This window comes from Tasmannia lanceolata, unplaced genomic scaffold (assembly GCF_043159265.1).
Source record: "Tasmannia lanceolata isolate RefF3 unplaced genomic scaffold, GAP_Taslan_0.1 ptg000008l, whole genome shotgun sequence".
NCBI lineage: Eukaryota > Viridiplantae > Streptophyta > Magnoliopsida > Canellales > Winteraceae > Tasmannia > Tasmannia lanceolata.
Window position 1 is genome coordinate 52950163 of NW_027518685.1, and position 26652 is coordinate 52976814.

Consider the following 26652-nt stretch of genomic DNA (forward strand, 5'->3'; position numbering starts at 1 on the left):
TGGCCTGCTTGAGCCGGCCAGGTTTTTGTCGTTTTTTGCACGCGCCATATCCTGGCCGGCTTGAGACGACAAGATTTTTGTCGTTTTATATACGCGCCATATCTTGGTCGGCTTGAGACGACCAGATTTTTGTCGTTTTTTGCACGCGCCATATCCTGGCCGGCTTGAGACGACCAGATTTTTGTTGTTTTATGCACGCGCCATATGCTGGCCTGCTTGAGACGACAAGATTATTGTTGTTTTTTGCACGCGCCATATCCTGGCCGGCTTGAGACGATCAGATTTTGTCGTGTTTTGCACGCGCCATATCCTGGTTGGCCTGGACGCCATATCAAAGACTTGGACAATTTTCCATACTCATGTTGTACGCATATACATACAAAGTACATACATACACTATACACGTATGTATTATACGTATCCTTGTACGCATATGTATGCGTTGCTTCGCGTTGCGTACCATGCTTCATTAATGAGGGACACGTGGCGGCCCTTGTTTCGCGAATGTGAACCCCTTCAAGCTTCCAAGGCTATAGAAGCGGTAACTTACCCATTCACTCTTCACTTTTCACTTTTGCTTTCCCTCCGCCTCGCTTCTGTTCCGCCCATTCAGGCTTGCAATTAGCTTTGTGGTCGTGGTTGTTGCTGAATTAGGTGCCTTCGGACCGGTAATCTTCTTTTTAGCGCGTCTTTCATTTATTTGACTTTGCCTTTCTCCGTCTTTTTTTTTTTGTATTCTTGATGTCCGGTAGTAGTTCCGGTAGTAGTTCTAATTCTGAGTCAGACTCTAGATCGTCCTCGGGGGAATCCGCCTCTGCTAGCAGTTTAGGGTCCAGTTCATCGGAGAGGACCGAATTAATCCGACCAGGATTCCCGGCCCGTACATGGCCAGCCATAGGGGGGATGTAGTTGCTCTTGACGAGCTCGTAGATAGTGGGGATGAGGTGATTTTAGACTTAAACACTACCCCAGTTCGAGCGGATAGCCGCTATCGGGTAGAGGCGAGTGAAGGGAGTTATGTTGCCGAGGCGTCCACCTCCTTCATTCCGAGGTGGGCTGCAGAGGTCATAGCTGAAGCTCTGATGGACGCCAATCCTCAATACAATATTGGGGTTCTTTACGAGGAGAACATCCTTGATGAGTCCAAACTGGGGGAGATCAGGGATATGTATTTCATTCCTGAGCGGTTCAGGTTGAGAGCGGCAGTAGAGGGAGATAGGGCTAGCAATTATAGTACCGACGTCTGTGTTTACGAGGATGCCCTAAGAGCCGGATTTAGGTTCTCCTTACACCCCTTTTTTGCTGAGGTTCTCCTATATAATTGCCTGGCCCCGGCTCAGGTTGCGCTGAACTCGTGAAAACGCTGGTCGGCTTTATGTACTTGGTCCGAGGTCGTCTACAAAGAACTTGTCCATACCGCTATTCCGCATGTGCGCGTATCTGAAGAGGCATAAGGACAGAGGTTGGATCTATATCAGCTAGCGTCCGGAGGTGAAGATGATCACTGGCATCTCGACCTCCATACATAATTGGAAAAACAGGTTCCTCTATGTCGAGGACAACGAACCTATCGGGCCCTGGCCGGTTCCTTTAAAATGGTCCACCCCCGACACGCTTGTGCTAAGTCGCAAGCCGCTCCTGGAGGGCGAGGATAAGCTTACGTTTGCCCAAATCTGTGAGGAGCTGCAACGAGAGGGCTTGATTCATTGTGCAGAGTTCTCTAGGGAAGAGATCCTGGTCGGGCTCGGCATTAGTACTGCTACCCGGGCACGTAGGTGACTTTGGGCTAGCCTTATTTCTGAGCTTTCTTTTTCTTTCGTCGTTACTGATGCCGTTTTTTCTTGGTGAATTTTAGAGATGCAGAAGCAATCCGCACTGGAGAAGGTGAGACAGAATGCTTTTGGCAGGGGCCTTCACTGTAGGTACAAGCTCTTGGTTCTTTTGCTCCTTGATCCACAAGTCATGTGTTGTGAAGAGTTGTGTAATGGCGATTATGACATGAAAATCATGTATACAACACAACACCTCAAAGCAACACATCAGTCAATAAATGCTAATCAATTTGGTTTGCTAGCATCAAAACAAGAAGGTAAGATGAATGATTAACCCATTGAAACCCTTGGGCGTACATTCTCCCCCTTTTTGATGATGGCAAACAAATTGATTAGGGAGGTAGGAGATATTAAACAAATATATGAATGGGCATTAAATACAATAAACAATTTAAGCAATGCTCCCCCTCACTATATGCACAAGTGTAATATGATAATATAAAGCATATGGTGCATACACAAATGGACAACCTAATCAATTCCCAAAATTCTCCCCCTTTTGGCAACAACAAAAAGGTAGGGATATGCAAGTGAAAGTGGGGTGTCAAGATGAAGAATAACTCATAAGAGTTATTCAAAGTGTATATGATTTGACAATAAAGCTCATAGAATGCATATCAGAATATAAAACAAAGTAAATGCATGATAAGCATTTTTTTTTTGTTTCAAAAGATATGTAAGTTAAGCACAATTATGGGGGCAAAAGACTATGTGAGCATATCATAATGGTCTATACAAACATGAAAAAGCAACCATTTAGCTCTCCCCCCCTTTATTTATCATTGGCCCTAGGTGAAACCTATGTGAAAGGGCATCACAAGACAAGACAGAATGGTTTAAAAGGTGAGTTATTTAAACACTTGGGCATCATTTGCAACTTGAAGAAGATAAGTCTCTACCTGAACAAGAATATGCTCAGATTGATGACATAACCATTTAGGTTCACAAGTTGCATGAATGAGAGTTTTCTTGTCATATGACAGAGAAGTCTCTTCCCGAGCATGAACATGCTCAGAACTATAAAATAACTTTTGAGTTTCAGTTGCTTGCCCTTAGAGAATTGTATATTTGCAAGTGAAAGCTCCCCCGACTGTATGCATCTAATTTAAATGTAATAGATCAAGGCACATAGAACCCATGATTTAATTAATCACCTTTAACCATTCAGATTGCTCCATTCATAAACCAATCACACTTTGAATATGAATGGATGATTATTAGACCGAGGATATGAGTTTAGGAAGATGATCTAATAAACACATGGATACAAAAATAAAATAGTGAATACCATATCCATGGCAACCAAAGATCATGTATATATAGATAAAACTATGATGCTCCATATACATGATCAAAATGGAAGATTAATACCACATTTCTTTTATCACTTCAAGAAATGATAAAAGTGGTATTTGGTAATCTCTTGAAAGAAGTAAAACTGAACTTCTTTTCTTCTATTTGGCACTCTTCTACTGATGAATGTTTAGAAGGGCATAGATCAATGTTTGACCCTTTCTTCCATGTAAGGGAGCATCATTTGACAAATCTTTTCGGATCGAGAGATTGTGTACTTGTTTTAATTCTTCTCCTTCAATAAGGGGTCATCCTTGAGAGGATGATTAAAAAGTGCACATGCCAGCCTTTAGACAGAGTCTTCAATTTCCTTAGTCTCTGTTCATCCTTCACTGTGGAAGAATGTAGAGATGAACATAGGAGAATTGAGTACATCTACAATCTTATTACATCTGGCACGATGAATGGAGACAAGTACCATAAATAAGCTACGAAGGACATGATCTGAGTGGGGACCTCCGAAGCTAAAATCTTGAAAGAGATGATGGGACATGACAAACTCAAAAATACTTTTATATCATCCATTTTCCAAGAGATTGTCATTGGCCTTTGATAATTCTTATAATGCAAAGCCTGACAATACACAATGGCTTAGATATGAATGTAAAAGCATAGCCATTGAAACTTATCATTATAAAATATTTTCATTCAAAAGTACATTATAAGAGATTACTTCATTGGGGATATGATGATCATCTCAATCACTGTTCTATGAAGAGGAGTTCTAGAGATTTTTTAAACTCTAGAACAAGATACTTATCATTGGCAGAGATAGAAACATATAAGTCTATCCAAGATAAGTATAATGCCTGAGAAGATATGGCACTGAAGCACAGGCAAATGGATCCTGTCAAAAGATGAGAGATGGTCTAAAATTTAAATAATAGGACAAGACCCAACTACGACACACATGAAGCAATGTGGCTCTACATGAGTGTACTTACCATATGTGATGCACATCACACATCATATGATAAGGTGGATGGACAGACATTGAGCATGTATAGCTCTCCCTTTGTAAGTGACTCATGCAATGTATGAATCCAAAGGGCTGTCCAACCACATAGACACTAAGAGATTTAAAGGTGAATGATTTTCAAACCACCCTTGGGCCACTAACGCATGATTGCTATAGGTAGCCATATGATACCAAAAGAGGTGACAACCTAGCAAACCATGCTCCACTAAATATGTACAAATAATATATATATATATATATATATATATGTATATATAACACACAAGGCACATATGGCTTATTATGGTTAAGATGCTGGCTAAAAGCCAAAGAAATTAATATTTTAATTAAAAATGAGTGCACTCTCCATCTTACTAGGTAAGAGGACTGAGAGTACTAATTGAGTGATTTTTAAATTTAAGTTTACCATCTTTACCATTTACCCAATAGCATACAAGGAGAAAACTATAGAGTATATATATATATATATATATACTATCAATTAAGCACAATTCTATACGACTTAGACATTATAAGAAGGATTAATAGAATCCCATGTCTAAGAGAGACATCCATGGCTCATTCAATGAGAGGATAGTCTACCATGTTTGGACACAAGAATCATGGTCCAAACATCTATGCCTATATCCACAAACCACAATATAAAAAGCACAAAGTGCAAAAGGCCCATGGAAAACCAAGATGTGTAGAAAACAAGTGTTCCCATCACAACGTGTTACATGATAACCATAACAATGAGAAACTGCACAACAATGGTACTAGATTCCTATGACATTTTCAATTTTACTCAATTGAGTTTCATACATTGAATCTAGACTCATTTTCAATTCTCTACACAAACAACGATATTCATGCAGGACTGTAGAGAATAATCCAAGGACTTCTAGAAAATGTCAAGTGATGAACACCTTGGACACATGTATTCCAAAAAGAACTACTATGACTAGATAATTTTATCTTAGTCATAAGAGGATATTCATTTTGAGCATTTTTGAAATACATCAATTTAACCCATCAAGATTTCTTATGCATTTAATGATAATCATTAAGCACATAAGAATGGGTTTAAAGGACAACTAGGTGCATACTAATAAACATACTTACTCACTTAGGGCAAGAGATGTTTAAGAAGGGATTTGAGTGGATTACCTTAGACAAGACTTTAACACACAATTTTGCTAGAAATGATATTCTACCTAAGTTGAATATACCAAGATCTAGCAAATGCCAAAATTGTCCTATAAAGAGTTCAAGAATGATAGGAGTGAACTTGAAAGATCAATTTGAACTCAAGGGCAAAAATGATGGTTAATTTTCATGAAAGCACATATATGGTTTTCACATTGAATTTTCTATTGTGGATTTTCTTGTGGATATTAAGTGCACAAGTGATGTGATTTGCACTTAGATATGATTAATCAAGAAAGATATTCAATAAAGCACACAAATAAAAAAAATGTGATCATTTAAGCTCAAATGAATATAGATACATCGCAAGTTACAAGCATCACACATATGAGATCTATATTCACGGATAAAAGGATATGACAATTAAGCTCAAATAATCTAGATACAAAGAATGAATCAATGAATTGAAGTATCTAAAATGAATGTGAATGATATGACAATTTTAGTATCTTTTCTCCCACCTTCAGAAGAATGAAGCATAGGTATCCTCCCCCTATCCTTAGAATTTTATGAATTTTATGAAAGGTAACTATCTCGGTTTCATTTTCATATAGAAATTCATATAGAATCTTTGAAAAAGATTTTCTTTCCTCCAAAAGAAAGAAAGGACTTACTATCTTTGGGATTTGATGCTACACCGCTGCTCAATACCTTAGTAGATCGACTCTATTACATAAGTAAAGACAGTTCTTTTCTATTATATTAGTAAATGAATCAGTCTTTCCACGGAGGTAAATCTTTGCCTGCTAGGCAAGAGGATAGCAAGTTACAAATTCTATCTCTGTAGGACATGTATTTCTATTACTATGAAATTCATAAATGAAGTAGTTAATGGTGGGGTTACCCTTATCCTTTTTGTAGTCACGAATCTTGTATGTGTTCCTAAGAAAAGGAATTTGTCCATTTTTCGAGGTCTCAAAGGGCGTGGAAACACATAAGAACTCTTGAATGGAAATTGAAAAGAGATGTAGCTCCAGTTCCTTCGAAAATGGTAAGATCTTTGGCGCAAGAAGAAGGAGTTGATCCGTATCATCTTGACTTGGTTCTGCTTCCTCTCTTTTTTTAACAATTGTTCGGGGGCATTTACCGTTATTGCCTCTGTGAACATAGTAGCTAAATAATCCCAACGTGTTACATACGGCAGATATTGTATAATTGTTCGGTTTTCTGTAATTTTTTCCATTCCTCTGTGTAAATAACCCAATATAGGTTCACAGTCAATAACATCTTCAACATCTAGAGTAACAATGAGTCGAAAAACACTTTGAAACAGGGATTAAAGTGGTGGATCTTTTAGCTCCTTATCGCCGTGGAGGAAAAATCAGACTATTCGGAGGAGCTGGAGTGGGTAAAATAGTACTCATCATGGAATTGATCAACAACATTGCCAAAGAGTTCGAAACCAAACTTCTCCTCAGGAGGATAGATGGGGCGATTTAGGTGAGATCCAATGTAGATCTAACTTTCTATTCACTAGTGGGATCCAGCCGGTCCCGGGGGGGGGGGGGGGGGCACAATGGCTCCTCTCTTCTCGAGAATCCATACATCCCTTATCATGTATGGACAGTTATCTCTCGAGCACAGGTTTAGGTTCGGCCCAAAATATAGCCCTTAAACTAGCTCATTCACTAATTAGTTTAGAGGGACTCTTTTAGAACCTAAATCCCTTTGGTTCCATCCGAGTTTGTTTGTGAGAGTACCTTTTCTTATCCAAACAAACTTGTTAGATTTCACAATTTCAAGCTTACACTCAGAATTGTGATGCTCAACTCTACCACAATAATTATGATTGGTAGATGAGGAGCAATTAAAATCACAAGACTTAGAAGTGTGTTTATCTTTTTCTTCTTGGAGTCTTTGATTCTTAATAGAGAGTTCTTCATTTTCACAAACATGTTTATATTTTGCAACAAGTTCAATGTTTGTGATTTCAAGGCTTTTAATTTCTTTCTCAAAGGCATTGCATCTTTGAAATAAGTCAACATTTTTATTTATCAAAAATATGCTCAATTGACTTAATTTTTCATTTCTTTTCAAACATTCATTTATTTCCAATTTTAAATTTTCAATTTGAATTTCCAAATCAGAAATTAAAATATTGAAATAAACTTCATTTGCAAAAGATTTTTCTGAGATCTCTTTTTGTCTAGAAATTTTATCATTTGAAAAGAGACAAATATTTTTCTCAAAAGTGTTTTCTAATGAAGTCCAAATATCTTTTACATTGATGCAATTTGAAATATTGTTAAAAATGTTTGGAGTTAAACCACAACACAATAAAATCATACCCTTTGAGTTCAAGGAAAATAATTTTATATCACCTTCAGTGCATTTCCTTGAAAAAGAAATTCCCTCTTTAATGACATCTAAAATGTCATGATCTATGGATTTGAGATATGCTAGCATTTATGCTTTCCAAGCTCCATAATTCTTTCCATCAAAGAATGGAGGAATTAGGGTGGATCGGCCTTTCTCAAAATCCATAGGAATTGTCACAGATCTTTTTCCTTGTAGATTTTTAAGATTTAAAAATCTCTTTAAGAGGCTAAGCTTTGATACCAAATGAAATACAGGTGTGACAATCCAAGAGGGGGGTGAATTGGTCAATTAGAAATTTTAGGCGTAATTAAGGGAGATTAAAAATTAATCCATTTAATTAAGCACTAATTAGTCTAACCCTTGTTCAAATATGTATATTAATGAAAGCTAGGATTTAGACTTTCTAATCATGCACATTTAGCTAACCCCTGTTTAATTAAAAGCACAAAAACAAGTTAGGTTAGAGATAACCAATCACCACACGTGCAAGAGAGAAGAAAAAGAGACAATCACAAGGAACACAAGATTTATAGTGGTTCGGTCACAACTTGACCTACTCCACTCTTCCAAGTTTACCTCATTGGGATATCCACTAAAATGATGAAGCCGTACACCCGACGCCTTCATCTCCAAAGGGAACAAACCCTTGCTTTTCCATTCTCAAGGGCCAAAGCGAAGACCCTTGCACGAAGCCTTGACAAGGGAGTCAAACCCTTGCACATGATTCACCTTTCTTCACGGGCCGAATCGGAGACCATTTTCTTCACCTTTGTTTTCGGGCCGAAGAGAAGACCCTCACATGAAGAACAAATAAAATTAAAACTCTCTTGCCTCTTAATAGGCGGATTACAAAGTTGAAAGCTCCCAATCACTCCTAAAGATAGCAAAGATGAAAGCCCTATGGAGTGCCTCTTGAAAGAATGTTGAAATATAAGTTCAAAGAGGTTTTTGCTTTTGAATGAAAAGTTGAAGCTCAAAGAGAAATGGGATTTGATTTTTCTCTAATGTTCAAAAGCTTGTAGAGATAGGTTTTAATCATGTATATATAGAGTATTTAAAAATATGACCGTTTGGGGTAAAACCGTAAATAATAGGCTTGAAAAATTCAAGCAGAAAACGCCCCAATGGCTAGTTTGCTCGACCGCGGCGGTCGACCGAGCTACAGCGGTCGTCCGCCCCTATCGGGCGCCCTATTCTATTTTAAAATTTCTTACCGTCGAGGTCGACTGGCCACATGGCAGTCGCTCGGCGAGGGCTAATTGTTTGCTCAAAATATTTGGCTCAAAAACCTACCTCGGTCGACCGACCCACGGGGATCGCCCGCCCAAACCCATGACAGATTGTTCTGTTTTGAAACAGACACATGTTCGCGGTCGCCCGGCTTGACCCGGTCGACCGGCCCGATAAAATTCGAGATGGCTTGGATTTCCATGTTCCATCCCGCGGTCACCCGGCCTAGCCCGGTCGACCGGCCCTGAGTGAAATTCCATTTTAACTTTAAAATTCAGGGGCTTTTGGGCTATGGTCTTTGGGCTTAAGTCCAAGGTTTTCAAACACATTTTTTGGTGTGTTTATGGTTTTCAAAGATGTAAAATGTTAAGTATAAAAACCATTTTGAAAACCTTTTGAAAGTGCATTTAAACATAAAATCAAGAGGACTCCAAATACATTCTAAAAATAAGAACCTTGAGTCTTCTTGGAATGTGTTGGCTCCTTTGCACTTTCTTGGACTTCTTCGGCTTGTGAGTGAACTTCTTGACCTTGTTTGGCTCTTTTGACTTGTCCTCCAATCTTCAATGCATGTTGAGGTACATGAGGTGTCACCAATTACTAGTTCAACTCGAAGCTCCTTCTTGACACTTGCTTAGGAACTTGTGGGATTTTCATGATGAGCTTCTTTACTTGAACATCTTCAAATGAGGATGCCTTCACTGTAGGTGCAAGCTCTTGATTCTTTTGCTCCTTGATCCACAAGTCATGTGCTGTGAAGAGCTGTGTAATGACGATTATGATATGAAAATTCTGTATACAATACAACACCTCAAAGCAACATATTAGTTCATAAATGCTAATCAATTTGGTTTGCTAGCATCAAAACAAGAAGGTAAGATGAATGATTAACCCATGGGAACCCTTGGGCTTACATATATCAAATTTGCTGAGTTCTACGGCTCACTTCACAAGTCGTCCTGAGGTGTCTGGTCTATGAAGAATCTGTCTGAGCGGTTGATCCGTCAAGACCTTTATTGTATGTGCTTGAAAATACGGCCTCAGTTTTCTCGCCGCCGTGAGGAGGGCATATGCCAACTTACAACTCGTTGGTATCTGATTTCGGCATCGTGCAGGACCTTGCTAACATAGTAGATTGGTTTCTACTGGTTGTGTTCTTCTCGAATAAGTACTGCCACTAAGGCCATCGGGCTCACTGACAGATACAATATTAGCTCTTCTCCCGATTCTGGCTTTGTTATCAACGGAGGGGAGGATAAGTACTGCTTCAGCTCTAAAATGTCATCATCTATGGATTTGAGATAGGCTTGCATTTGTGCTTTCCAAGCTCCATAATTCGTTCCATCAAAGATCTTCAAGAGAAAAGATCTGTGACAATCCAAATGGATTTTGAGAAAGGCTGATCCACCCTAATTCCTCCATTCTTAAAAATAAAATTAAAAATCTCTTTAAGAGCCTACGCTCTGATACCATATGAAATATAGGTGTGATAACCCAAGAGGGGGGGGTGAATTGGTCAATTAGAAATTTTAGGCTTAATTAAGAGAAGATTAAAAATTAATCCATTTATTTAAGCACTAATTAGTCTAACCCTTGTTCAAATAGGTATATAAATAAAAGATAGGATTTAGACTTTCTAATCATGCACATTTAACTAACCCTTGTTCAAATAAATATTATAAATGCAATTAGGGTTTATACATTTAATTCAAGTGCATTTACTAACCCTTGTTCCATTAAAACAATAAACAAGTTAGGGTTAGAGATTACCAATCACCACACGTGCATGAGAAGGAATGGAAGAGAGAGAGAGAGAGAGAGACAATGAATGCAAGATTTATAGTGGTTCGGTCTATCACACGACCTACTCCACTCTTCACGTACACGCGTGAGTTCCACTATTTCGATCCTCTTTCAAGGCCAAATCAATGAGCCATTCATGACCAAGCTTTGCCATTCAAGGGCCAAAGCGAAGCCCATTTGCATGAAGCCTTCGGCAAGAGGACAAGAAAGAGATGGTCCAGTAAGCGCTACCATTAATGCCATGGGGGGAAAATTGGAACCAAGCCAAAGATGGGAGCTCTCACATGGAGAAGATTGCATGATTGCAAGGAATGTGTGCTTCATGGCCTCAACAAGTAAAAATCAAGAGGTAAGTACTTTAAATGATGTTATTACTTTAAAAGAAGTACTTGATTCTTTACAAAATGCGCATGATCAATTAGAAATTGAACTTGATAAGAATGCATCTCTTGAAAACTCTCTTTCTAGTTTGACAAAAGAATTTGGGTGATTAAAGAAAGATCATGATTTTCTAGAAGAATAGAATGAAAAATTTAAACTTGAAATTCATGATTTGAATGCTACCATCAAGAGTTTGAATGAAAGTAGACAAGAGCTATCAATTGAAAACAACAAACTAAATCATGAAAATAGTGAATTATCTTATGAATATGATAATTTGAAGAAGCTATTTGAAAGGTTTGGGAATGATTCACTAAAATTGGATAAACTTATTAACATTTAAAGAATGTCACATGATAAGAGTGGACTTGGATATAAATGGGATACTACAATATCAAATTATAAGAACAAATTTGTGAAAGCTTCTTCTAGTGGTACTAAAATTTGTTTTTATTGTGGACTAGAAGGACATTATAAGGTTGCTTGCATGTATGCTAAACATGACAAAACCAAATTAAATGCAAAAGTGAAAACAAATAGATTTAGCAAGATTAGGAAGATTTGGGTACCTAAGGGATCTCACTTGCCTATTCATATGTAGGTATGTCTTAGAAGCCACAACAAGAAGAACACATGGTACCTTGATAGTGGATGCTCTAGGCACATGACCATAGACTCACTCAATTTGCATCCCTTTCACTCAAGGATGGTGGAGAAGTTACCTTTGGAGATGACAAGAAGGAAAAGATTAAAGGAGAAGGCACCATAGGTAACTCTACCTCTCCCATTCATGATGTACTTTATGTTGATGGCTTATCTCATAATTTTATTAGCATTAGTCAACTATGTGATAATGGGTTTGAAGTAGTCTTCAACCTTGACAAATGCATTGTTAAGAATAAGGTAGATGGCAAGGTGCAATTCATAGGTTCTAGAGATAATAACATTTACACAATTGGGCTAGATGATCTGAGACTCCAAAAAGTAACATGTCTCAATGCCATTAGTGAATGTTCTTGGTTATGGCATAGGAAGTTGGGTCATGCTGGAATGGAACTCATTTCAACCCTCTCATCAAGAGACATAGTGAGAGGTTTGCCTAAGCTTAAGTACACCAAAGATCATATGTGTAGAACTTGTCAATTAAGCAAACAATTAAAGAGTTGATTTGCCCCAAAAAATATGATCTCTACCACTTACCCCTTGCAACTACTTCATATGGATATTTTTGGACCAATGAAGACAAGTAGCTTAGGTGGAAAGAGGTATGTGTTTGTTGTTGTGGATAGTCACGATTTACATGGGTCATATTTTTAGCACATAAAGATGAAACCTATGAAAATTTCTCTAAGTTGTGTAATCAAGTTCAAAATGAAAAGGTTATAGCCATCTCTTACATTAGAAGTGACCATGGAACGGAATTTGAAAACATACATTTTAACACTTATTGTAATGATCATGGCATAAAACACAACTTCTTGTCTCCTAGAACACCTCAACAAAATGAGGTTGTAGAAAGAAAGAACCGAACCCTCCAATAAATGGCTAGAACAATGTTGCATGAGAATGATCTCCTTAGATATTTTTAGGCGGAGGCAGTCAGCATCGCTTGCTATATCATAAATAGGGTGTATATGAGGCAAATTTCTAAGAAAACATCTTATGAGCTTTAAAAAAAATTGAAGCCCAATATAATCTACTTTAGGGTGTTTAGTTGTAGATGCTACATCTTGAATATCAAAGACAATATACATAAATTTGATAAGAAATCGGATGATGGCATATTCTTACGGTATTCTACACGTAGCAAAGCATTTAGAGTGTTTAATAGAAGAACCCTAATTGTAGAAGAATCTATGCATGTTACATTTGATGAGAGAGCCAAGACTTCAAGACATGCCTCATGATGAGGATGAACACATTGAAAGCCCTCCATTCAAGACAAATATTCATCCCCAAGAGTCTACAAGTGATACATTACCTATTGTGGAAGTTGAAAACATAGAGGACAATTCATTACCTAGGAATAAGAGAATATTGGTTGATCATCTGAAATCCCAAATCTTAGGTGATGCCACATCGCTGGTAAGAACTACATCATACTATAGAAGTGTAAGTAGCAATTTAGCATTCCTATCCGAATTGGAACCTAAGTCCATCAAGGAAGCCGACAAGGATGAATATTGGTTGATGGTTATGCAAGAAGAGTTGAGCCAATTCGAAAGGAACAAGGTGTGGAGGCTTGTGCCCAGGCCTAGTGATCACCCAGTCATTGAGACAAGATGGGTGTATAGAAACAAAATGGATGAAAATAGAATAATCACTAGGAATAAGGCTAGGCTTGTAGCCCAAGGGTACAATCAAGAGGAATGTATAGATTATGATGAGACATTTGCTCCTGTTGCCCATATGGAAGCTATTAGGATACTTTTGGCATATGCATGTTATAAATGATTTAAATTGTATCAAATGGATGTCAAAATTGTCTTCCTAAATGGCTATATCTAAGAGGAAGTGTATGTTGAGTGTTAGCCCAAGGGTTCCCCATGGGTTCACTCAATCACATTGTTTTGATGATTAACAAATGCAAATTGATTAGCCATTTATGGACTAATTATTTGCCTTGAGTCTTGTGCTATAGATAGGTAATTCACAAGTCAAATCATACTAGCACGCACCTAGTTGGCCTATGCTTGAAGATGAACCAAATACAATGGCAAAGGAGCTTGGAACATACTTGGACCAATCACACCTTTGAGGTACCAAGGAGAAGCTCATCATCATCCATATCAAGCATTGAACAGACAGAGAAGATCATGAAGGCCAAAGCTGGAGGACCAAGAAGCTTGTACCACAACTTGAAGATGTCAAGCATGGAAGCTCAAGAGAAGAGTTCAAGAGAGTGATAGAAAGGGTAGAATGTATTCCTATCTCTCTTGCATTTTATCTTGTCAAGGCACATTGTTTAAACCCCTAAAAAAATATTTTTCAAAGAGACTAACACACCCTTTAAGGACTTAAATGGATAAGTGAATGGCCATGGTGGTGTACCAACATGTTGGGACCCATATGACATTCAGCACAAGAATGAACAAAACAGAGTTCCAAAACAACAACCTGGACCAGCAACTAAATACTATCAAAACTTGTTTAAAACATTTTCAAATATTTTTCAAAATAATTTTAACAGATAACTCTCATTTTTCTCATATCCGTAGAGTATAGGAATGTCAAAATCCGACGAGAAATGAGGGAGATATGAATTTTACAAGTTAGACACTAAATGCTGGAAAACCAGTCTCGGAATTCCGAGAATTATTCTCGGAACTCCGAGCTCGGAACTCCGAGAATTTTCTGGCAGCTCCGAGAAATGGTCCAGGAAATAAAATTCCAAACTCTGTTTGAATTCTCGGAACTCCGAGAAATATTTTTGTTCAAAAAAATATAGCCGTTGTGGTCCAACGGCTAGTTGAATTTTGACCCAGTTTTGACTGTTTTGCCCCCCAAACGGTCACATGGAGTTGAGACTTCATATATACCCATTCAAAGGGTGTAAATACAAGAGGAACATTGTCCAACTCTAATAAACCCTAGAAATTCATTTGTGAATCATTTTTGGGTTAATCTCTCACCAATCCTTCATTGTGCCTTGTTTATCTTTGAGAGCATCCTTGGAGCTACAACTTGTAATCAAGCCTAGTAAGAGGCTAATACTTCTTCTTCTTTATTCAATCGGTGGCAAGGGCATCCGTTGTTTTTAATTCCCTTGGGTGAAGCGCTTAGAACTCGGCGGAGAAGGAAAGTCATTGTAAAGGTGGAAGGGCATCCTCATTTAATTCCCTTGGAGTGTAAAAGCCTTGGAGCCGGGCATCGTGGAGGTCTCAATAGTGGAAATCCTCAAGTGCGACCTTGAGTAGAGTGGAGTAGGCTGTTGGCCGAACCACTATAAATCTTTGTGTCGCTTGTGTTGGTATTTCTCGATTTATCACTCCCTCTATCACTCTCTTATTTGTGCTTGTCTTATTATTTAGAATTGAGTGAGTTAGCATTGCCATCAAACGTGAACATCTTTACATTGCTAATTAGCCCACTAAATCTCCTAATTAAGTTGGTTGTTTAAACAAAGGTTTTTAAGCTTACATACATTTGTGAAAATTGGTTAAGCTTAACTAATTCAACTTAATTAACCAAGGGATAAAACTTGGGTGAAATTAGTAAAAGTTTTCAAAAGGTAAAATTTTTATAAACATCCTATTCACCCCCCCTCTAGGTTGCCAAACCAAGTCTCTACTTGGATTTCAATTGGTATCAGAGCTTGGGCTCTTGATTAAGACCCTACCCGGTTAAGAGTTAAAAAGTCAAATTTTTTGGCAACTTAAAAGATGGGATCTAGACTACCTATTTTGGATGGTTCGGATTATGGATCATGGTTGATTCATATGAAGACATATTTAAAAGGTCTAGATAAAGATATGGTAAAGATAATTGAAAATGGTTTTGTTTTAAATGTTAAATCTAAAAGATTAAATGATTATGATAAAAAATTATCTTTACTAAATACAAAAGCCCTAATTGCAATATGTTGTGCATTACCACCTAACATTTATGAAAAAGTATCCTCTTGTAAAAATGCTAAAAATGTTTTGGACTCTATTGAAAATCTTCAAAATCAAAACATGTGCTTAATGGGATTATCTAATGAAGACCTCTTGGATAATGCCGAATTCACATTTGAAGAACTTGTTGAAAATGTCCAAGAATTACATAAGAAACTTGATGATCAACCAGCTAAGAATTTAAACTTGAAAAACAATTTATCTAGTATTCACAAGGAGTTTAGGTCACTAGAAATAGATCATGCACATCTTAGTGAAGAAAATGAAATTTTTAAAAAAGATTTTATTGAACTAAGTGATACCATTGCTTCACTAAGAGAGGAAAACCAACTCCTTAAAGAAGAAGAAGAGAAAATCAAAATGCTTTCATCTCTTAAATTAATAAATTTTAAAACAAAAATCAATGACTTAAACATCAAGAATGAAATATTAAAGTTGGAAAATCATAAGTTACAAGAGAATGTAAAATTCAATTACCATCATGATCACTCTTGTAATTCATCATGTTCATCCCGTCCATCTACCTACTCTTATGCATCTTGTGACTATTGTGGTAGATTTGTACATTACAAGTTTATATGTACATTTAAACTTGTAAAAAGTAGTAAGTTTGTTTGGGTTAAAAATGACTTATAACCTAGGACAAACTTGCTTGGAACCAAGATGGTTTGGGTTCCAAAACCCCCAACATGATCTGTATTGTGTTTATCTTAGATTAGGGGATGTGCTTTAATTTTATATCATATGAAAATTTGTTTGGATACAATATACTTGTCTTGCTTGAATGCCATGTATCCATATTCTGTGCTTCAAATGATTATCTTTTGAAAATCCAAAGTCTTTATGCTTGAAACTTGATTTTTATAAGACTTTAATATATTGAGCTTAATTGAATATCATAATTAGAAACATCTCTCTAAGTGCATACATTATGATTTAGATCTTCTTGCACTTAGTGATCATCCACAAAAGAAAGCCACTATAGAGAACATTAATGTGAAAATCATAAATTGTGTTTACAGGATATTCAAACACACCTTTGTGCCCTTGTGTTCAAATTATACTCACAAGTATATCATCATATTTGAACATTATTTTGGTAGTTGCTAGAAGCTAGGTTATACGATCTATCACATCTCTCTAGCAAAACCAAAAAGAGAAGAAACCTATAGGTTTAAAGACTTGAACTTAAATGAAAATTTTTGGCAATCAAATAATACTTACAAAATTTGAGAAAATGCCAAAGTATCATTCTTTAAACTCTATTTGGGACAAATACGGCACTTGCTAGATAATTATGTACTTGAATTGTTCTAATATATCATTTCTAGCAAAACTAAGGTATTAAATGTCATGTCTAAGAAAACAACTCAAATCCCTTCTTAGACATCTTTTTGTGCCTTAGGTGAACAAAGATGTTTATTACTTTGCACCTAGTTGTCCTATCAAAACCCATTCTATTACATGCTTAATGATTTTCATCAAATCTAATAAAAATCATAGATGGGTTAAAAATTAGTGCATTTCCAAAGAGCTTTAATTGGATAATCTCATGACTAAGATGAACCTTAATATGTATAGATATGTTAAATGTATTTTGTTCAAGTAGTTATGAAAGTTCATAAATGTAATACATGTGTCCAAGGTAGTTTGCATAATTTGATACATATATATTATAAAATCCTTGGATCTTTCCCTAAGTTCGTAAAAGGATATATATTATATAGGAAAGTTAAATCATGAATCTAGATTCAATATATGACTTGAAATGAAAATATCATAGAAATCTAGAATCATATTTGGGCATTTACTCACTTGAGTAAAATTAAAATTCACCAAGGTGGTTGTATACATTAGATTATGATGGGAACATGTGCCTCCCCCACACTTTTGGTTTTCAATGGGCTTATGCACTTTGTGCTTAATGCCTTGTCATTTTACATGTGGTTGTGGATGTAGATGTAATGTTTGGACCATGCACATTATGTGTCATGTCCTTTGTGTCCAAACATGGTAGATTATCCATGGAAACCTTGATCATCATATCTTTCTCATAAGGTATACTCTCACCTTCATGAATCATGGATGTCTCTCTAGGACATGGTATTTTATTGACCATTCTCACTATGTCTTAGTCCTATAGAATTGAACTCAAATTGGTATATACATATTCTATAGTTATCACCCCTTGTTTGATTATATTTACACATATGAGATGTTAAACCTTAATCTTAAAAGTCACTCAATTGGTGCCATTAGCCTTCTTAGATTCTAAGAGGGAGATGGTACATTCACATTAATTAAAATATCTAACAAATTGGCATTGTGCCAACATCTCAAACATGAATAGGTATACATTTATATGTGATCTCCCTAGCTAGTTATGTATGTTACATACTTAGGGAAGTAAAGCTTGAATTTGAAAAATATTATATCACAGTTAGGGGGAGCATGAGCCAAAGATTGAAAATCTTTTGTGCTATGCTTGTTTATCATGATGAGCTAGACTATGGCTATCATTTTTTCATGATAAACTGACACTTGGAGAGTAAGTGTCATTGTAGCCCAATGGTTGAGTTTAACTTGGTATCTTTTGGAAAATATATCCAAATAACCTTTGGAGTCTATGCAATGACAGCCCTTTGGATTCATGCATTGCATGATTCATTTTCAAAGGGGGAGCCTTAAAGGCCAATCTTGTCCTTTATTTCTTATCATATGATTCTAAATGTATATATCATTCCTCATATGACAAGTACACTCATTTGGAGCATGATTGCTCCATGTGTGTTGTTTTGGGCTTGTCTTGTGTTCTTATTTTGGTATTATTTCCTTTTTGTATAGACAAAAAGCCCATAGCCTAGGTCTTAGAGTCATATGCTTCTAGGCTTGTGACTTATCTTGGATGATCAAATATGATATCATCTATTCCAAGAATAAGTTTTGATGGCCAAGTATTCCATTGTCATATCTTTGGCCTATTATGTCATGTCATGCCTTAAATCTTAGGTTTATCTAAGGCTAATGACAAATACTAAGGGGGAGAGCTAATTGTTGCTATCTTTATGTTTATATGGATCATTGTAAGATGCTAACACTATCCATTCAAAGATTTCCTCACTAATTATGCTAAAAATTGCATATCATTAGATTTAAAAAAGAAAAGAAAAAAGGGGGGATTATCATGCTAAACTTTAAACTTGCTTGTTTTCTTTCATGATAAGTAAAATATAAGCTTTAACTTGCTAATCTATTATTATATTACGGGTCATAAGGTAGAATTATATTGGATTTATATATATACTAAGATATACCCTAAGAATTTGTGCTAAAATTGAAATGTCTCTTTGTTTTGCCAGCAGATGCTTGATTTGTTTTGTGATTATTCATTTCTTATGTTGATTGTCTCGTATCATGCCATATATACTTTGGATTATACTTTGATTTTAATTGGTAACTCATGATAAGAAGTTAGGGGGAGCATCATATTCTCTTTGAATATCTTTGATGCTTTATGTAATTGTGCTTAAATGCTTAATCCTTCCTTTTTTCTAATGCCAAAAGGGGGAGAAATTGTGTAATTGATTAGATCCATAATCATATGTATTCTTGTACAATAATTTGTTAAATATAACTTATGCATATGTTGAGGGGGAATAGTCGCACTCATCTTGCTTATCTAATCCTCATAAGAGGATCCTCCCACCACTCTAATCAATTTGGTTTGTCATCGTCAAAAAGGGGGAGATTGTTAGCCCAAGGGTTCCCCATGGGTTTACTCAATCACCTTGTTTTGATGATTAACAAATGCAAATTGATTAGCCATTTATGGACTAATTATTTGCCTCGAGTGTTGTGCTATAGACAGGTAATTCACAAGTCAAATCATACTAGCACGCATCTTGTTGGCCTATGCTTGAGGATGAACCAAACACAATGGCAAAGGAGCTTGGAACATACTTGGACCAATCACACCTTGGAGGTTCCAAGGAGAAGCTCATCATCATCCATATCAAGCATTGAACAGACAGAGAAGATCATGAAGGCCAAAGCTGGAGGACCAAGAAGCTTGTACCATAACTTGAAGATGTCAAGCATGGAAGCTCAACCATAGAAGATCACAGCTCAAGAGAAGAGTTCAAGAGAGTGATAGAAAGGGTAGAATGTATTCATATCTCTCTTGCATTTTCTCTTGTCAAGGCACATTGTTTAAACCCCTAAAAAAATATTTTTCAAAGAGACTAATACACCCTTTAAGGACTTAAATGGATAAGTGAATGGCCATGGTGGTGTACCAACATGTTGGGACCCAAATGACATTCAGCACAAGAATGAACAAAACAGAGTTCCGAAGCAACAACCTGGACCAGCAACTAAATACTATCAAAACTTGTTTAAAACATTTTCAAATATTTTTCAAAATATTTTTAGCAGATAGCTCTCATTTTTCTCATATCCGTAGAGTACAGGAACGTCAAAATCCGACGAGAAATGAAGGAGATATGAATTTTACAAGTTAGACACTAAATGCTGGAAAACTAGTCTCGGAATTCCGAAAATTATTCTCGGAACTCCGAGAATTTTCTCGGAGCTCCGAGAAATGGTCCAGGGAATAAAATTCCAAACTCTGTTTGAATTCTCGGAACTCCGAGAATTTGCTCGGAACTCCGAAAAATATTTTTGTTCAAAAAAATATAGCCGTTGTGGTCAAACGGCTAGTTGAATTTTTGACCCAGTTTTGACTGTTTTGCCCCCCAAACGGTCACATGGAGTTGAGACTTCATATATACCCATTCAAAGGGTCTAAAATACAAGAGGAACATTGTCCAACTCTAATAAACCCTAGAAATTCATTTGTGAATCATTTTTGGGTTAATCTCTTACCAATCCTTCATTGTGCCTTGACTTGAAAATCCACTTGAGATTGGTTAGGTTTAAACTTGTTTATCTTTGAGAGCATCCTTGGAGCTACAACTTGTAATCAAGTCTAGTAAGAGGCTAATACTTCTTATTCTTTATTCAATCGGTGGCAAGAGCATCCGTTGTTTTTAATTCCCTTGGGTGAAGCGCTTAGAACTCGGCGGAGAAGGAGAGTCATTGTAAAGGTGGAAGGGCATCCTCATTTAATTCCCTTGGAGTATAAAAGCCTTGGAGCCGGGTGTCGTGGAGGTCTCAATAGTGGAAATCCTCAAGTGCGACCTTGAGTAGAGTGGAGTAGGCCATTGGCCGATCCACTATAAATCCTTGTGTCGCTTGCGTTGGTATTTCTCGATTTATCACTCCTTCCATCACTCTCTTATTTGTGCTTGTCTTACTATTTAGAATTGAGTGAGTTAGCATTGCCATCAAACGTGAATATCTTTATATTGCTAATTAGCCCACTAAATCTCCTAATTAAGTTGGTTGTTTAAACAAAGGTTTTTAAGCTTACATACATTTGTGAAAATTGGTTAAGCTTAACTAATTCAACTTAATTAACCAATGGATAAAACTTGGGTGAAATTAGTAAAAGTTTTCAAAAGGTAAAAGTTTTATAAACATCCTATTCACCCCCCCTCTAGGTTGCCAAACCAAGTCTCTACTTGGATTTCATTGAGCAACCTTCAGGTTTTGAAGACGACAAACATCAAATCATGTCTTCAAGCTTGATAAAGCTTTATATGGATTGAAGCAAGCTCATAGAGCTTGGTATGAGAGGCTTTGTACATTCCTTGTAGAAAAATGTTTTGAGATGGGCAAAGTGGATAAGACATTATTTATCAAAAAGGAAAATCATGATATCATCTTTGTCCAGATCTATGTAGATGACACCATATGTGGCTCAACTAATCAAAGGATGTGTGATGAATTTGCAAATCAAATGAAAAATGAATTTGAAATGTGCATGATGGGTGAGTTAACCTACTTCTTAGGACTCCATATCAAACAATATCAAAATGAAATATTTATAGATCAAGAAAAGTATACAAATGAGTTAATAAAGAAGTATGTAATGGATAGCAGCAAGACATCAAGAATTCCAATGAGTACAACAACTAAGTTAGAAAAAGATGAATTTGGCAAATTAGTGTACCAAAAGATGTATAGGGGTATGATAGGTAATCTCCTCTATTTGACCGCCAGTAGACCAGACATTATGTTGAGTGTCTGCCTCTGTGCTCGGTTTCAATTGGATCCAAAGGAGTCTCATCTATTCGCAGTCAAGAAAATCCTCAAGTACTTAAGAGGAACCCAAAGTCTGGGATTATGGTATGAAAGATCTAGTGACTTCACTCTCACTGGATATTAAGATGCAAACTTTGCTGGATGTAGAGTGGATAGAAAAAGCACTAGTGAGACTTGTCAATTATTGGGGAAATCTCTTGTATCATGGTTTAGTAAGAAATAAAATTCAGTAGCCCTGTCCACAATAAAAGCAGAATATGTGGCAGCTGGGGCTTGCTGTGCACAAGTCCTATGGATGAAAAGCACAATGATGGATTATGGTGTTAAAATGAAAAATATTCCCATTCAATGTGATAACACTAGTGCTATAAACTTGACAAAGAACCCTATACAACACTCCAGAACCAAACACATTGAGATTAAGCACCACTTCATTAGAGATCACTAAAAAAAATGGGACATTTGCCTAAAGTATATCAATACTGAGGAACAATTGACTGACATCTTCACAAAGCCCCTTAGTGATGAGAAAATGTGTTAAATAAGAAGTGCCTTGAATATTTAGAGTGCAGATCAAGTCAAAGAAATTACCAAATAAATACTTTGTGTCTTCACCTGCTTATCTATATAGTATTCATGTATGTATTACCCTTGTTTGGTAGTATCTGCATGAATGAGATGTCAAATCTTAATCTTAAAAGTCACTCAATTGGTGCCTTTAGCTTTCTTAGCTTCTAAGTAGGAGATGATACATTCACCTTAATTAAAATACCTAACAACTTGGCCTTGTGCCGGCATCTCAATCATGAACAAGGTATATGTGCATTACTTGGCTATATATTTAATACCATAAACCTTAATGTATGGGAAGTACCTAACTTGATTATCAATTACTCTTGCTTATCATGATCGTTTCACACTCATTCTCTATCTCATGATAAGATTCTTTAAGGAAGTTAAAAAAAAAACAGGGGGGGGGGTTAGGTCTTATTATGCTATAACTTTCTAGGAGTACACCTTTGCTTCATGATAAAGCCTATGGGGGAGTTAATCAACTGTATGACCATACTAATTGGCTAATATTTTGCTCTCATATATGTGCTTAAACTTGATATCCTTCCGTTTTGCCATGCCAAAAGAGGGAAAATTTTGAAAATTGATTATCTATTCATGTTCCATATGCACTATATGCTTTCACTTGTCATTTTATATCTGTGCATATGTTGAGGGGGAGTTTTCACATTCACTTGCCTATCATGTCTGTGCATATGTTGAGGTAGAGTTTTCACATTCACTTGCCTATCATGTCACTCCACACACACACACACACACACCTCATAATCAATTTTGTTTGTCATCATAAAAAAGGGGGAGATTGTAAGCCCAAGGGACTATCCTACTATCTTGTTTTGATGATTCTCAAACTAAATCGATTATGTTTTTGAATACTAATCAATTTGCCTTGAAGTGTTGTGATAAGACAGGATAATCATTGAAAGAACCGACACACCACATAGTCATGCTTGAAGATGTACCATTCAAGGGACAGAGAAGCTAGAAGACCAAGACCAAAGAGAAGTGTAACTACACTTAGACTTTTTGTACATCCTCTCTCTTTGGATTTTCTAGTACAAGGTAAGATTTTTCAAAATATGTTTTCTTTTAAGAAACTAACACTCCCCATATTAGACTTAATTTGTTAAGAGAATGTTTGTGTGGTGAACCAACATGTTGGAACCCTCATAACATTCCAAATTATCATATAAATATAAGTTCTAAAAGCCCAAAAGAAATCAACAACAAAAAATTGGAAAATATGTTGTTTATAGGCTTCTCGGAACTCCGAGATTTGTCTCAGAACTCTGAGAAATGGTCCAGGGATTAAATCTTTTCTCTGGTCGTTTTCTCGGAACTCCGAGAATGGTTCTCGGAACTCCGAGAACGTCGCGACATCAAAAAATATATCCGTTGTAATTCAAACGGCTAGTTGCTTTTTGGGGTGTTTTTGTTACCACTACCTACAAACGGTCATATGTTGTTTTGGGCTTATAAATACACATTCAAGAGGTTCATTTAACACTCTTGAATGATTGAAAAACCATCCTAAGCATTTACAAACACTTGTAAACCCATTTGGCTTAAGCTTGTTTATTTTCTCCACCAAACTTGGCTTGCACTTGCAATCTTTTGAGTTTGGATTTAGGATTTAACTTGTATTATCTTGGAGACCATTCAAGGGAACTTTATTGTGCATTAAGCCTTAAAGGAAGGCGTATCAATCTTCTTCATTGTAAAGGTGGCTAGGGCATCATATTCTTAATACCATAGGGAGAATCGCTTAGAACTCGGCGGAGATGGCGAGTCGGTGTAAAGGTGGCAAGGGCATCCTCATTTAATTCCCTTGGGATTGTAATCGCCTCGGAGCCGAGCATCATGGAGGTCGTACCTAGTAGAAATCCTTGAGGACGATCTCAAGAAGAGTGGAGTAGGGCTTTGCCCGACCCACTTTACATCAGTGTGTTCTTTTCTTATCTTAGCACTTTCATTTTTGTGTTTGGTTGAGCATTTGTATTTGATATTATTTGAGCTAACAAAAAACTTAGCAAGAAAAGAAAATCAGAATTAGGTTTAAAAATTTGATTTCAAAAAGGTAATATTTTTTGAGAAAACCAATTCACCCCCCTCTTGGCTCCCTAGACCTGTATTTCACACATTATGTAAGACAAATATACATCCCTTAAGTACCAAGACATGGCTAGCTCGACTTATTTGGTGGTCCCAAACATTGCAGGTGACATTATTCACCATTCTTAGCATTAATGTGACTCTTGTTAAAGAAAATCACAAGATTGAAGGAAATGACCAAATCCTACTGAGCCACTAAAAAAAATCAGACATGAACTGTACATATATTGTGATACTATTGCATTGTTATAACTACTTATAAGAAGTAGAGAAAAGTTCCTCTTTTAGGCTTACAACATTATTACCAGCACACTACACTGAAACCCATAATCATGCTATTTAAACAACAAGAAGGTAACTAATTTACCGTTTATCTTCAAAGCTCAAACAAGGTTTGCTAAGATGGTAACATTATGTACAAACCTTATGCGGACATCATGCTATATTATACAAGTGACAGGTAAAAAATCATACATTACGACACATGACCAAAAATCATCATCTTGAAACCAAAGGTATTTGGTCCAAACCCAAAAATTAGACAGTCATTTAAAAGATTATCTAGATTGTATTACATAAATTAAATGGATACCTATTTATACATGCTTTCACAATCCCAAAATAGAATATAACTAAACCAAACAAAGACAAGATATTTAGATTTTTGAAAAAACTCCAGTCATGTGTAAAAATAAATGCTCAAATGCCAAGTCCGAGTTAAAAAAAAAATACATATCTTTTCCGAGTATACACAGAGGGAATTGCAACACAAGGATTAGATGGAATGCTTTTAAGCGAAACTTATGGATCACCGAATACTAGAAAGGATCAAAATCTTATGATCATTGGCTTGAGAATACAAAATGAATCCAATAGTAAGGGAATAAAAGATGACTGAAGGTGTACATTGAGAAATCAGAAAAATCCAATAGCAAGTACACGCTATATAAGAAGAAAAGAATTTGCAGGATAGAAAAATAAGAGAAAATCTGTAGTTGAAAGAAAGGACAAAGAACTTGTAATTCTAATGGCATGGTGAAGAGACAAGATGACTTCATGCAAATATCAAATTTGAGTACTGCCAATACCAACATAGACCATACCCCATTTGAATAATTGCACCAACTACTTCATTCCCTTTCATAAAGAGGCATGAAAACTTTCACATTATAAATGTTAATTCATTAGATAAGCAAGGAAAGCTAACCAAATTCAAGCAATTTTTGAGACACGAGTGAACAGAGAAATGAAGTATGTGCAGCCATCATAGAGTAGTTATAATTAGTCAATTAAGGTATAAGACATGAAATGGAATAGTAGACCATTATCAAGAGTGTGAGGGCTGCCAATTAGGACCACTACATTTGCCCAAAAAACTAATCAAGGAAACAATGCCGAACAAAGTGAGTTTGTTACGGGTTGTAAGATAAAGGGTATTGGATTGGATACGCATCAAACACTAAAGCCTTTAGTCTTTCAATATTCAAAGAGCAGCTAAATGACCTCGACAATTCTTATGAGCAATGCAAGGAAAAACACTACCACACCATCAGATCTTGGTATAAATTCAGCACACACAACCTTCAAATCTCACCTAAATTATATACTCCATACTCTGTAATACTTAAATGAATAACAACAAGCTTTATACAAATAAAAGAGCTGACTCTTTTTTGTCACAACATTACTTTCTCAAACTAATTATGTAGTTTTTCATCATAGGTCAGGGTGAACTGGAATAAAAATAAAATCTGCTTTTGACCTTTTCCAAAATGAAACTTTAGCAAAAGATGTAGAAAGAATTATACTACTTTCAGGTGAGTTTTCATTTCAGACAAGAAATTTATTAAAAATCCATCTAGATCATCATATTCAAAGATTTATGATGTATATTCCTGAAAATTTCATCCAAATAAATCATGTTACTTACCTCAATTTGACGATTGGCCTGTTAAAGATGAATTCAGCAGGAACTGAGGCAGAATCGAAATTCAAGCACAACAGGCTTATTCTCTTCTTGCCTCTTTTGCAACTGTTTCTACAATGTTCTCTCTTAGAAATCTGTCTTGAAACGATGATCCTCTTCTTCTTCTTCTCGTCC